Below are 12,490 nucleotides of genomic sequence, written 5' to 3'. Positions count from 1 at the left end.
GACTGGCATGCTGAAATGAATATTATACTCTCAAAATGGTATAACTTCATGTGTCTAGGCAATATTTTCATGCCCATTGCCAAGAACAGTACATATTTAATGACATAAGAATTGTTACTATTCTAAACCCAGAAATGTCAATATATCTAAATTTTTCATAATTTTTATTCTATAAATGCTATTAAAATATTAAACATAAGCACACAGTGACTCATATTTAAAATGTGTTATAATCATCATCACTAAGTGGTATTTTTTATTTAAAGTCAATCTCCTTTTTCTAACCACCGATACCCACCATTCACTATGGATTTTGCATGTGGAAGACAAATTAAGCTTATTTTTGATTTTAAATAAATTTGAGAGGAACATAATATACTCTTTAATCATCCATTATGCTTTTACTGTTTAATGGACTTACACAGATATTTTATATACTGTACTTCAAACTCTTTTTGGAAGCAAATGATTTGTAAATTACTACATCAATATAAGTAAACAACAGCATGAAAACCAAGCAGACCCCCTGTTAACTGAAAGTTAATTTCTGTAAAAAAAAAAAAAAAAAAGTAAAACATCTGCTAAATTTTAATAGTGTTAACGAATTACTCATTCAACAAATATTGGTTGTTCTACTATGTGTCAAGCACCGTTCAGGGACTGTTTTTCATAGACCTTAGATGGGAATCAAGGTGAGAGATAAATCCTGATGCTCTCAGGTTAGTTTTTAAGGTAATTTCAAGTCCTTAAGGACAAGAATCACCAGAAGAAATGTCGCTGTTATAGTGAGACTGGGCCAGATAACAGAGAATATCATCGTCTAATTTCGTGGATATTAAAAGAGGGAGCTGGTGGTAATGTTGAGTTTTGAGCTGGAAGAGATTTGCTATAAATAATGTTTTGTTTGTACAGATGAGACACACAAGGATTTTACCAAGAGTTAAATGAGATGAAGCAAAAAAAAATCAAATTGTAAGTACAGAAAAGTTCTCATTTCTCATGAGTATAAAATCATCTGGCTGAATAAATGCCACATGCCAGAAGTTTTGCTAAATGAGTTGTTTCTGACAAGACTCTGCCATGATCTGTTGTCAAAAATCCCTGGCCTTATGGTAATAGGTACCATAGCTGTCCTTAAACAGGAGATTTAGAAGGAAGAAATTTAAGTGGGACTATGTTTTCCCAAAGACACATGATATCCAGGTTGTCATAGAGCAAGTGAGCAGAAATGTGCTGAATGCTTATTGACAGGTGGGAATATGACAAACTTACTCAAGGACTGCCATGGCTCTGTGTGCATAGAGATCTTATTTTAAGTAGGAGAGACTCTAACTAGTGAAAGAATTTAAAACCTCACGTGTGATAAGAGGATCATACCAGAAAAAACATGTTTTAAGTCACAGAGAGTTTTACAGGCTGTGGACAGATCTGGATTAAATGGTTTTGGTTAGACAGAGATGAGGCATTAGGTGGATATTTTCACAGGTGTAGGCAACAAGTATGTAATTAAGAGTGATAAAATTCACATTACAAGGTAAATATTAAGAGCCGAACTCTAATGTTTAGAGATGGGATTTTGATATATTATGATTGATTACTCTGTAACTATTTAAAAATTACTTAAGAATATTTTGGTAAGAAAATGTAATTACAAGTAATTACTACGTAATATTAAGTAAAATAAATCAGAATTAAAATAATATGTAAATGTTATATATAATATTATATATAAATATATATAAAATATACACATACACAATCTGCAATATTAAATGCTAAAATGTAAAATTATTACCTCTGGGTGTGTGGAGTTAAAACATTCGGTTTTATGTTATTTTTTACACCATATTTTAAATTTACCTACTCTCAACTGGTACTGCTTATTCATAAAAAGTCAGTTAATCAATTATTCTATTTCTTACAGCAGGCACAATGAAATAAACAGAATTCTGTCCTAATAAGCCTTTTTTCTCTCTGTACATAGGATCAATAGATGTCTTAGAAGTAAACAGCTTTCTATTTAGAATTTAAATGTTAAACAATTTCAGCCACCAATAATAGACGTACCTTGGAAAGAGCTTGCATGGAGTAATATACTGAGATCAAAATTTAGGTTTCATGCCTTTTTTTGCAACAAAGAGACAATTTCTAAGAGCAAAATTATTGTCTTAAACTTTGGTGTAACCTACAACATCAGCAGTTCTCAAGCCAGCAATATCACCTTCACCTGGGAACTTGTTAGAAAAACAAATTCCCAAACCCAAACCTGATACTGAATCAAAAACACTGGGTGTAGAGACCAGCAATCTGTGTTTTAACAAGCAGTGCAAGAAATTCTAAACTACGTTAAAGTTTGAGAACAACTATCTACACTACAGAATACAAATAGAGTTTCAGCAGCTTTTACCTGTCTAAGTTCACAGAAGGAAAGCTCAGTAGAGTTGGTAACTTTTGTCAGATGCTACCTTGAGTTTGAGTGCTAAGGTCTAAACTTCTCTTTTTCTTTCTGCTTTCTCCAAAAGCATTTCCAATCAAATAACATAAACTGGTATTTCAAGTACTAAATAATTTTGGCCACAGAGATTATACATTTTAAGAACTTTTTTTTTTTTTTTTTTTTTTTAGCTCTCAGCATCAGGGCTTTATTCAACCAACCAAAACCAACAACCAGGAACCATCATCACCTTAGCAGAGCATGAAAGGCTCTGTTTAATCAGCAAGCATGGAAAGAAACAGATCAAGAAATCAAACACATAGAAGTCTGTCTTGGAACAATCAGAATATTTAAAATGATGATTAACTCAACAATTCTCTCACTTATTCCTCACACATGAAAAGTCAAAATATCACTTGGGCCACTCCGGGTTGTGAGTGAGGAGGTCGATAGGCCATAAGAGACTGGAAAAATATCAACAAGACACACAAACAAGGTAAATAAACTGGAAGCTCAACAACATTTAGGATAAATAATTGAGCTTGTCTTTTTCCTCAGGAAAAACACCCCACCCAAAACCAAAAAAAAACACAGTAGGAACGAATTCCAAAGCTCTGTTGCTGCTCTACACTTAGTATGCATTTACACTGGAAGAATGATTGGTGATATTTTGACATTTTTTGTTGTTGTTGTTAATGCTAAAGGTAGAGAAGTTGGTTCCTTCCCAAACCAGAGCAGAGAGACAGTAGTTAATTACAAACGTGGATGGAATAATATCCACAGGACATGGACGTGGGGGGAGAGGGTAGGTATTTGTGCTGTTGCATTGGCAGGAGAGCTAAGCAGTCCTAAAGAACATTCTAGGCTTCTAGGTTTGCCATGAAGGGGTATCACAAATCCCAAGGCCCACCACCTGCCCTTTCTCCTCTTTTCCGAGGGCACCTACCTTACCGACAAGCTGTTTGCGTGACGGCTGGGGGACAGATTCACAGAGCTCTGTGAAGGTCTACTCCCATCTTGCTTGGGGCGGTCAGGAACAGGAGCCCATGTGTTTTTGCTGATGGAGTCGAACCGGAATCCCCAGGGTCTTTTAAATTGTTTCACCTGATTGTCGGTTCTTTTGGGGAGAGGCAAAGGGGTTGAAGTTTTCTTCTGCCTTGCGATGTGGCTGTGTGTCGCACTCCGTTTCAAAAGATGACAGCCGCTGCGTTACTCCTAAAAGTCCACCCACCTCCACACCGAGAAGGACCCCGACGACATCTCCATGGTAGAGTCCTGTGGCCGCGCATATCCGCCACTGTCCTGATACACTCCTGCTCTGCCCGGGCTGCACACCTAGACGCTGACATCTGCAATCTCTTGGGGCTCTAGCGGTCTCACCATCACCACGTGCACAAGTCCAAATTGGTCTCCTCTGACGTATTCAAAACAAACGCCTGGAGGCCAGGCCTCTGCCCCAGAATTCTGCATCCGCCATGTTTTCATAAACTGAGTATCAGGAGGTATCGACTCCCCTTCTCCTATGGTGACATCTTCAACAAAGGACATAGAGGGCACACTGATGTTTGGCCTCTCGAAGTCATAATAGTCGCCAATTGCTGCTTGTAGGTTCCAGCTGGTCATGGGCAGGAAAAGGCATAGCCGGCCGGGTTGAGCTGGAAGCCAAGCAACTGGTGGAACCTGCAGATGAGCACGTCCTCGTCAGTGGTGCCAGGCAGGTGAACTTCTGCATCAGCTCGGGGTCCAGGTCCGTGTCCTCCAAGTGTGGGGCCGGACACTCGCTTCCCCGCACCCTCACAACCGAGCCGTCGCTGGGTCCGAAAACCGGGAGAAGCTGCTGGCGGGCGCCGAGACCCTGCTCTCTGAGGAAGGCCCCGGCGTCTCGCTGTCTCGTGCGGGTAAACACTCAGCCACGCACGCACTCACTCACTCTCGTGCTTTCCCCCCGCCCACCCCCAGTCTCCCCACCTCCCAGCTCCACCGCCTCCGCTGACTCCACCTCTGCTGACTCCGCCTCCCCCCGCGCCACGCCCACTGGTAGCAGATAAGTGAGAGCATTCAAACAAATAAATGTCGATATGCGGAACATGTAAATCCAAGAATCCAAATGAAACATCAAAACTGCAAATAGATATGCAGAGAGAACATCCCAGGATAAATAATACAAATACCATGTATCAACTGCAAAACTCGAGAGGCCTGATAAGGCCATCCTGTACAGAGGTGTTAATGATTTGTGAATTACAAACAGGAACAACGCCCAGGGTTCTGTGAAGGACCTTCCAGTTAAGCTCACCTGAAATCCTTTTGGGAAATTGGCAGAAGCAAGTAATGAATAAATAAAATTTAAATACTCAGTTAAGCTAATCAGGTCAACAGAGAAGCCAGAAACTAAAGCAAACTCCAGCAACTGGCAAAATGAGGTGCGTAAAAGGCAGAGAGGCTAGAGTCTGTCTCATTTGGAGACCACATGCCCCAGTATTATAAAGTGCCCTCATTATATCACTGGCACCTGGGGCTCCTTGTTCAAAGGAGGCTGCAAATAGGAAACATATCTTCTTAAAACTAAAATGTTTGATGGGGCATCTCAATCTTTTTTGACTAATTACTGTTTCCAGGAGTTTCCCTGATAATTCCTTTGAGCTATAATTAGAACAGATCAATTTACAGGAAGATGATAGAAGTTTCTTGACCTGCTGATTGGGTTAGACTTAAGGGTCAGCCCTTGGAGGATTTTTTTTTTCCACTTGGCTTTCCATTATTAACCAGAAAACAATGTAAATTCATAATCTCTTGGCAAAAATTCCCATTTCCCACAACTCTCACACAACTCTCAAGCAAACTTTAAGTTTCAGAAGTTTGTGTTCTAGTCTACAGAAAACTGAATATTGTTTGTGGTTCAGTTCGTTGAGTATTCTGTTAATGAAGTCATAGTTATGACTTCAATCTCCATTTTAGAGAGTTTCCTTTTCTTTTTCTTCCCCTTGGAAATCTGACTTGAATACCATATACTTTTTTTCCCCCACGAGAGGGCAAGAGAATGAAATAGAGCAAAGAATCACTATAAAACCTAATTAAAAATGCTGATAGTGGGTCATTACTTTAATGGAGCCAACCCATGCTCAGTAAAATGTTCAGATACTACCAGGCATTCTACTGGTCTGTTCCACATGGCACCCCCCTCCTTTTCCCCCATCACCACCTTGTCTCCTAGCTACTCCCTCTGGGATATGCCCATCATGCACTTCTCATCTCAGCAATCTCATTCCCTCTGCAGTGACGGCACTGTTTATCTGTTTGAAAATCATTGGCATAGACATTAATGTTGACAACATCCGATATTCACTGCAATTGCTTCTAACGCCATCATGGGTAACTAAAGAGTAAATGATCCTAACATACAAAAGGTCTCCTGATTGGAGAAAAGAAAACACCAAAATTTCTACGCTGCCGTCATTGTCACTATTCAGTCATTATCACATTTTCTGTTTATATTTCTGCATTTACTTGTCTGAATATAGAAGCAGCAGCTGATGCTAACAATAAAAATCTTTGGAGCAAAGCTATGGCCTTTTACTGGAGAAGTTAAAAGCAGGCAGATAGTAGCTGACCCCAGTTTCCTTTTGGTGGGGAGAATTAAGTATATTCGTCTACACGCTCATTCTCTTATGCCACCAGTCTCAAACAATTAGCAAATCCTTTTAATTCTAACTTAAAGTTAAGTACAAAATAGAGACCAGACTTGAAAATTCCCTAAACAGACAAAATCAATTAGGCCACATAAGCGAAACTTAATTTAGCTTATTTTACAAAAGAAACAAAACTTCGGTGACTTCTTGCAAATGCCTCTGAGAATCATAAATGAAACTTAAGCTGTTCCCCCAAATTGGTAAGTGGTGTCCACTTTTAAACAATCCGCTATCACTAGGGAAGCTCTAATGCTATAACCCATCATTGTACAGAATAAGCAGCCTCTACTTTTTCACTGTATAAGCTCTCCTATAGCAATACCTCTGAGCCTCATTCCCACGTTGGTTTGAGAGCTCCTAGTTCACAAACTGTTATATGTACACAATAAACTCTTGCTAATTACTATTTTAGTGATCTGGTGGTTTTAGTCTTGCTATTCCTGGATGTTGGACACTAATAAATGCATTCAATAATTGACTGCTTCATGTCACCTCTGCAAGAGAATGATTTCACTTTGATTCTGCCAGTATCTTCAATAATCCACTTGCCTTTACCATCTACTCTCTACAGCACAGCAATAACAATCCTTTTAAAATGTTAATTTATGTTCAGAATTCTCTAATTGTTTCTCATCTCTCTCAGGGTAAAAGCTCAAGTGTAAATATGGCCTTAAGGACTTCTGTGCTCTTTCCCAGTAATCTCCCAACTATTTGAATTTCTCTCTACCTCACTCCCCTAGGGCACTCAGCTTCTTTCCAGGATGCATCCTACCGGTTCTGGGCATAGGGACATTTGTCTTCATGGGCCCCTTCCTACATAAAAAAAATTAAAAATTATATTTTATGACTTTAAAAAGAGGAATATAATCCAGGCTGGATTTATTGTTATATGTTCTTTTTTTAATTTATTTTTTATTGAAGTATAGTTGAATTACAATGTTGTGTTAATTACCGCTGTACAGCAAAGCGACTCAGTTATACATATATACATTCTTTTTCATATTCTTTTCCATTGTGGTTTATCAGAGGATATTGACTATAGTTCCCTGTGCTAAACAGTAGGACCTTGTTGTTTATCCGTTCTTTATATACTGGTTTGCATCTGCTAATCCCAAACTCCCAATCCAACCCTCTCCCACCCCCCTCCCCTATTGTTATATGTTCTTTATCAGTACATTCACTTTTTCTGATTTTAGAAGAAATTAAATAGAAAAAATTTTATGGGTCCCTAAAAAATATCGTGGGCTCTCCACACTCTACCTACGGTGCCTAGTGGCCAGGAGGGCCCTGCTCCTATGCTTCCTGAGGAATTAACTTCATACTTGTTAAGGAATATCTGGAATGTGATTTCTTCAACTAGCCCAGGTGTGTTGTAAGGAATACTTTTATAACTTAAATGGGATTTTAGGAAGATCTGTCAGGTAGGATCATGGAATAACACCAGGTGAGTGAAAGAGATTTTTTATACCCACAGGTCCTGGAAGGGGAGGCACATGCAGGGTGCCATATGGCGGGAGTTCCAAGGATCCAAGAGAGAATGAGGACCTGTGGGCAAGTGCCTTTACTGGGGGGCAGGGTGGAATATATTAATACAAGGAAAAGGCTTGAAGGGATTCCATGGGTGCCTGTGAATATCATGAAGTCACAGTCAGGGAGGGTGAGAAGGGGAACTTGTGGCAGGACCAGCCTTATCACAGTGTTGCACCTGGTTACCTGGGCAGGGTGCTCACAGAATGTTCATTGGGCTATTGAAGCATCAGGAAATATGAACTTTTAAAACTTTGCATTACATGAGATGAGTTTCCACCGGTGTCTTCTCCCAAAGGTCTTCCTTGTCGTCACCATAAAAAGGGTCCCAAATTCCAGCCTCCCTTATCCTCCTCACTTGTCTTTTTTTCTGCATTGCATTTTTTAAGATCCGATATATTTTATTCACCTGTTTATTTTGATAATTGGTTATCTCCTCCAACGAGAATGAGTACTATATGAGGAAAGGAATGTTGTGTGTTTTGTGCATTTCCTTTCTTCAAGCTCCTGGAAGTGTAGCCTGAAATAAGCCTAGCCTGTAATAGATATTCAAAAAATAAATCTGCTAAAATTGTATGCAACTGGAAAGAGTAAGGTAGTTTCTTACAAAACCAAACAGTTGCTTATCACACTACCTAGCAGTTGCACTTAGGCATTTTTGCAGATAAAATTGTTTTCATAATTTTATTTATGCTAGTATATAGAGAAACAATTGGTTTTTTAAGACATTGATATTTATCCTGCAACTTTGCTGAACTCATATGTAACTTCTAATAGATATTTATGGATTTTTAAGGAGTTTCTATATATGAGATCATATCTAGATCTCATTGCATTTCTATAACAGTTTTGCTTCTTCCTTTCCAATCTGGACCATTTTAATTTTTATTTTTCTTGTCTAATTGCCCTGCCTAGAAAATCCAGTTGTGTATTGAAGTGAAGAAAGAGCACATTTTTTATCCCATTCCTGATCTTAGAGGTAATATATTCAGTCATTCCCCCATAGCTAGCTGTGGATTTTTCATACATTCTTTTATCAGAATGAAGTTCACTTCTATTCCTATTTTGTTGAATGCTTTCTTTCTTTCATTTAAAGGTGTAGATTTTGTCAAAATTTGTTTCTGAGTCTATTTAGATAATTATGCAAATTTTTGTCCTTTATTAATATTGTGCATTACACTGATTGATTTTCAAATGTTAATCCAACCTTGCATTTCTGGGAGAAATTTCACTTCGTCATGTTGTATAATCCTTTTTATATGTTGCTAGATTTGGTTTGCTAGTATTGTGTTGAGAATTTTTGTGTCTGAAAAGTACTGACTGTAGTTTCTGGTTTTGTTTTTCCTTACGATGTTTTGTCTGGTTTTGGTATTAGGGTACATATTGATCTCATAGAATCTATGGGGAAGTGTCCCCTCCTCCTCTACTTTTTGGAAAAGTCTGAGAAGGACTGTTATTAATTCTTCTATAAATGTTTGGTAGATTTCACTCATGAAGTTATCAATGCCTGACCTTTTCTTTGTTGGAAGTTTTGTAATTATCACTTCAATTTCTTTACTTGTTAAATCTACTTAGATTACCTTTCTTATTAAGTCAGTTATTACAGTTTGTGACTTACTAAGAATTGATCCATTTCATCTAAGTTATCTAATTTGTTGGTACACTTTTAATAATATTACCTTATTTTCATAGCATTCCTCTTTGTTTCTGTAATATTAGTAATGAGTTTCCCTCTTACATTCCAAAATTTTAGTAATTTGGGTCTTCTCTCCCTCGCTGTATTGCTCTCTTACTCTCTTTGCTTGGTAAGACTAGCTAAAAGTTTATCAGTTTTATTAATCTTTTCAAAAATCCATCTTTGGTTTTGTTGATTTACAATATTTCCCTATTTCTATTTCATTAATTCCCATTCTATTCATTTTTATTATTTCCTTACTTCTGCTTGCGTTAGGTTTAGTTTGATCTTTTTTAGTTTATTGACTTGACATCTTTCTTCTTTTTTAATACAGGCATCTATTTTATAAAGAAGGAAAGATGGCACATGAAAGAAAGTAGATTTTAGCCAGTGAAACTTGGCTTATCACCTAATTCCAGGATTTAGTAATTCAACTAACTTAAGACAAGTTGCTTGGCCTCTGTGAAGCTTGGTTTCCTCATATGTAAAACAAATTGTAATTCATATCTTGAAGTTTTGTAACAGAAATCAAGAATTATGTAAAGTTCTTGACATCGTACCTGGGAGAAATAGTTTTTCAATACAGTTTATATAATATTTATGTCAGCAAATTCATTTTATCTGTTACAGGAAAAAGAAAGAGATTTAAGAACACCTGTATCAGAGGAGACATATGCATTTAAGACACACACATAAGAGAAGAGATAGCATTCATCATTCTCATAATGTGGAAAGATAATATTATATTCCTAAAGGAGAAACAAATAGTTTGAATGTGGTAGTTTAAACACTCAAGTATTCTAAATACTCATGTGTCCTATTACTTTCATGACAGAAGGAATAATGAAAGTCATATCAGATTGCTTTTTTTAGAAGGGATATCATGAGATCATTAAAAAAAATTCTACTCTTCAGTGCATATTTGCAAAGTAGTTCTTTTGGCATATGATTTATTTGTTCTCTTTGATATATAAACATGATTCACCTTTGCTAGATGAATGTAAGCATTATATGCTCTTTCTTCTTTTTTAAATATTTCAAATACCAAAAGCAATAACAGAATGCTGGAGACATTAACAAATTTTGAGTAGCTGAGTACTCAAATCGTGTGGGTGCTACCTAATGTTTTAAAATAAATACAGAACAAATATGAAGGTAGTGAAAATAAAGGGTTTTACTGCCCTCAGTAGAGAAATAACTATGGTTTCTCAGTATCATGAAATTCACAATGTGATCTGTTTTAAGAGGACATTCTAATTTTTCTTTAAGTAGAAGAAAATGAAAGAGAACATTTCTCTAAATATCACATATTTTAACTGAATGCAAGGCATCTGCTGACAAAATCGACCCCCCCCCCAAAAAAATGGTGGTAATTACTTATTACTTAACACTGAGACTGGCTGAGAATTTTCTGGCAGCAGGTGGATGACAGTCATAGACATTTTTATTAGGACTAAAAATTACTGAAATTATTAAGTACAATAAAACTCACTAGATTATTTCACTTTGTTTTATTTTTAGTACACTGACACAAAAGACTTAATGATTGCGTACTCCAGAATGCACAATATTAAATGACGTTAAATAATTAGACAATATATGTAAGATGTCAAAATGTTTAATATTTGACCTCTTGAGTCTTATTATTCAGCTATATTCTGAAATAGAAGTTTTAATTTTCGTGTCAAAAGGAACACTTACATAATTAGATCAGGGTTCATTTAATTAATTTTGTTTCCTAATGAAAGAGTTGTCAGCTTCTTAAATGAAAATATATTGTTAGGATGGGAATTACAGTATTCATGTAATTAAATAGGAAATATTGTTTAGAACCTATTAAGTATCATACAATGCCCTTAAGTAATATTATGGTGACTAGCCTATTAAAATGGAAGTAACAAAGTAGAAAAATATAGTGATTGAATAATACCTAGTATTAGTAAGTGTACAGTTGTATTTCACTGGAATTTATTTTTTTAACATAGACCTATACAAATCCCATCATACACACTTTTTACTCATATTAGAGGAAATGCACTATCAGTGATACTTTATTTCATTCTTCTAACGTTTATTTTTCTTTTATGGCATTTAAAACCAAGATAAATGTAAACCGTGACTTTGAATATATATCATGTTTTTAATATTTCTTACGAAGCCTGGTGTGTTTGCCTGACCAATTTCTGTGGCCTTTCTGGTAACAAGGCTCTGGTTCTCTTTCTCCTTTTCACTTCCATTGGATTGAATGGTGCTTGAAACACTCCTCATCTCCAAACGTGAGCAACATACCATGTGGCTAACCAGCATATTTCATTATTCTGGCCCTGGTGATTAAGTCAGACGGAACTGTGTAATCCAGTCTAAACCAAATCAGAGTCGATCTCCAAAATTTTGCTTCTTTCTTTCCCTGAGTTTGGTACATTGTTAAAGATAAGCCTGGAGCTTCTTGTGCCTATTTATGCCAACATAAATAGAATGGGATCATGCCTGAAAGGAAGCCACAGGAAAAGAAAGCAAGTCCTGGAACTGAGGAATTGATGTTTCTTCTATTCCAGGATCTGGATCCAGACAGACATCATTAAAGCCAGACTGTTCTCTGAATTTCTAATTAAATAAACCAATAAATTATTTTTTTAAGCCAACTTGAGTTGATGTTCTGTCCAAATATAAGAATCCTCACTAATACACACAGAATAGAAAATTCTTATCTCGTATATGACAAACTAGAGCACAAAAAATGTGTAGAACAACATTCCATAAATACTCTACTATCTTGGCATATCCAATATGCCTGTGGCATCTACATTTTTTCTAAGATAAGGTATATTAAAAATAAATCGATAAATCTTAAATACACGATTTTCATAAATTAACCTCTAAGAGAAAAATATATATGTATGCATATATACACATATATATTTCAGCTTTATTTTTATGGGGTGTATTTGTTGGGGGAAAGGTAAGGAGATCAGCCAATACAAATATTAAAAATCTTAAAGAACCTCATTTCCTCATATATCTAATGAAGTTTTTGGACCTTCTGATTTCTCACTTCCCTTTCATCCCTGAAATAAAACTAACAAATATATTTGTGCTTTTAAACAATGGTTTATCTAGTTGTAAATGCTCCTAAACTACCCGGCTACTTCTTTTTGAGAGCTTATA

At 36.4% G+C, this 12,490-nt stretch overlaps 1 pseudogene across 1 annotated transcript in view; it reads right to left on the bottom strand.

Annotated features, from left to right (window-relative positions):
* The window catches only part of LOC309632663 (protein ILRUN pseudogene), a 228,144-nt pseudogene extending 222,343 nt beyond the window's left edge, over positions 1–5,801 (bottom strand). The window contains exons 1-2 of the transcript XR_014249536.1: positions 5,781–5,801; positions 3,381–4,319 (exon numbers count right to left, since the gene is read on the bottom strand). The product of XR_014249536.1 is annotated as a protein ILRUN pseudogene (transcript). The remainder of the gene's footprint in view (positions 1–3,380; positions 4,320–5,780) is intronic.
* Between the last annotated feature and the right edge of the window lie 6,689 nt (positions 5,802–12,490).

This window comes from Balaenoptera borealis, assembly GCF_965194805.1.
Source record: "Balaenoptera borealis genome assembly, chromosome: 7".
NCBI lineage: Eukaryota > Metazoa > Chordata > Mammalia > Artiodactyla > Balaenopteridae > Balaenoptera > Balaenoptera borealis.
Note: the sequence above shows the minus strand (reverse complement) of the source record. Positions and strands in the feature narration are given on the sequence as shown.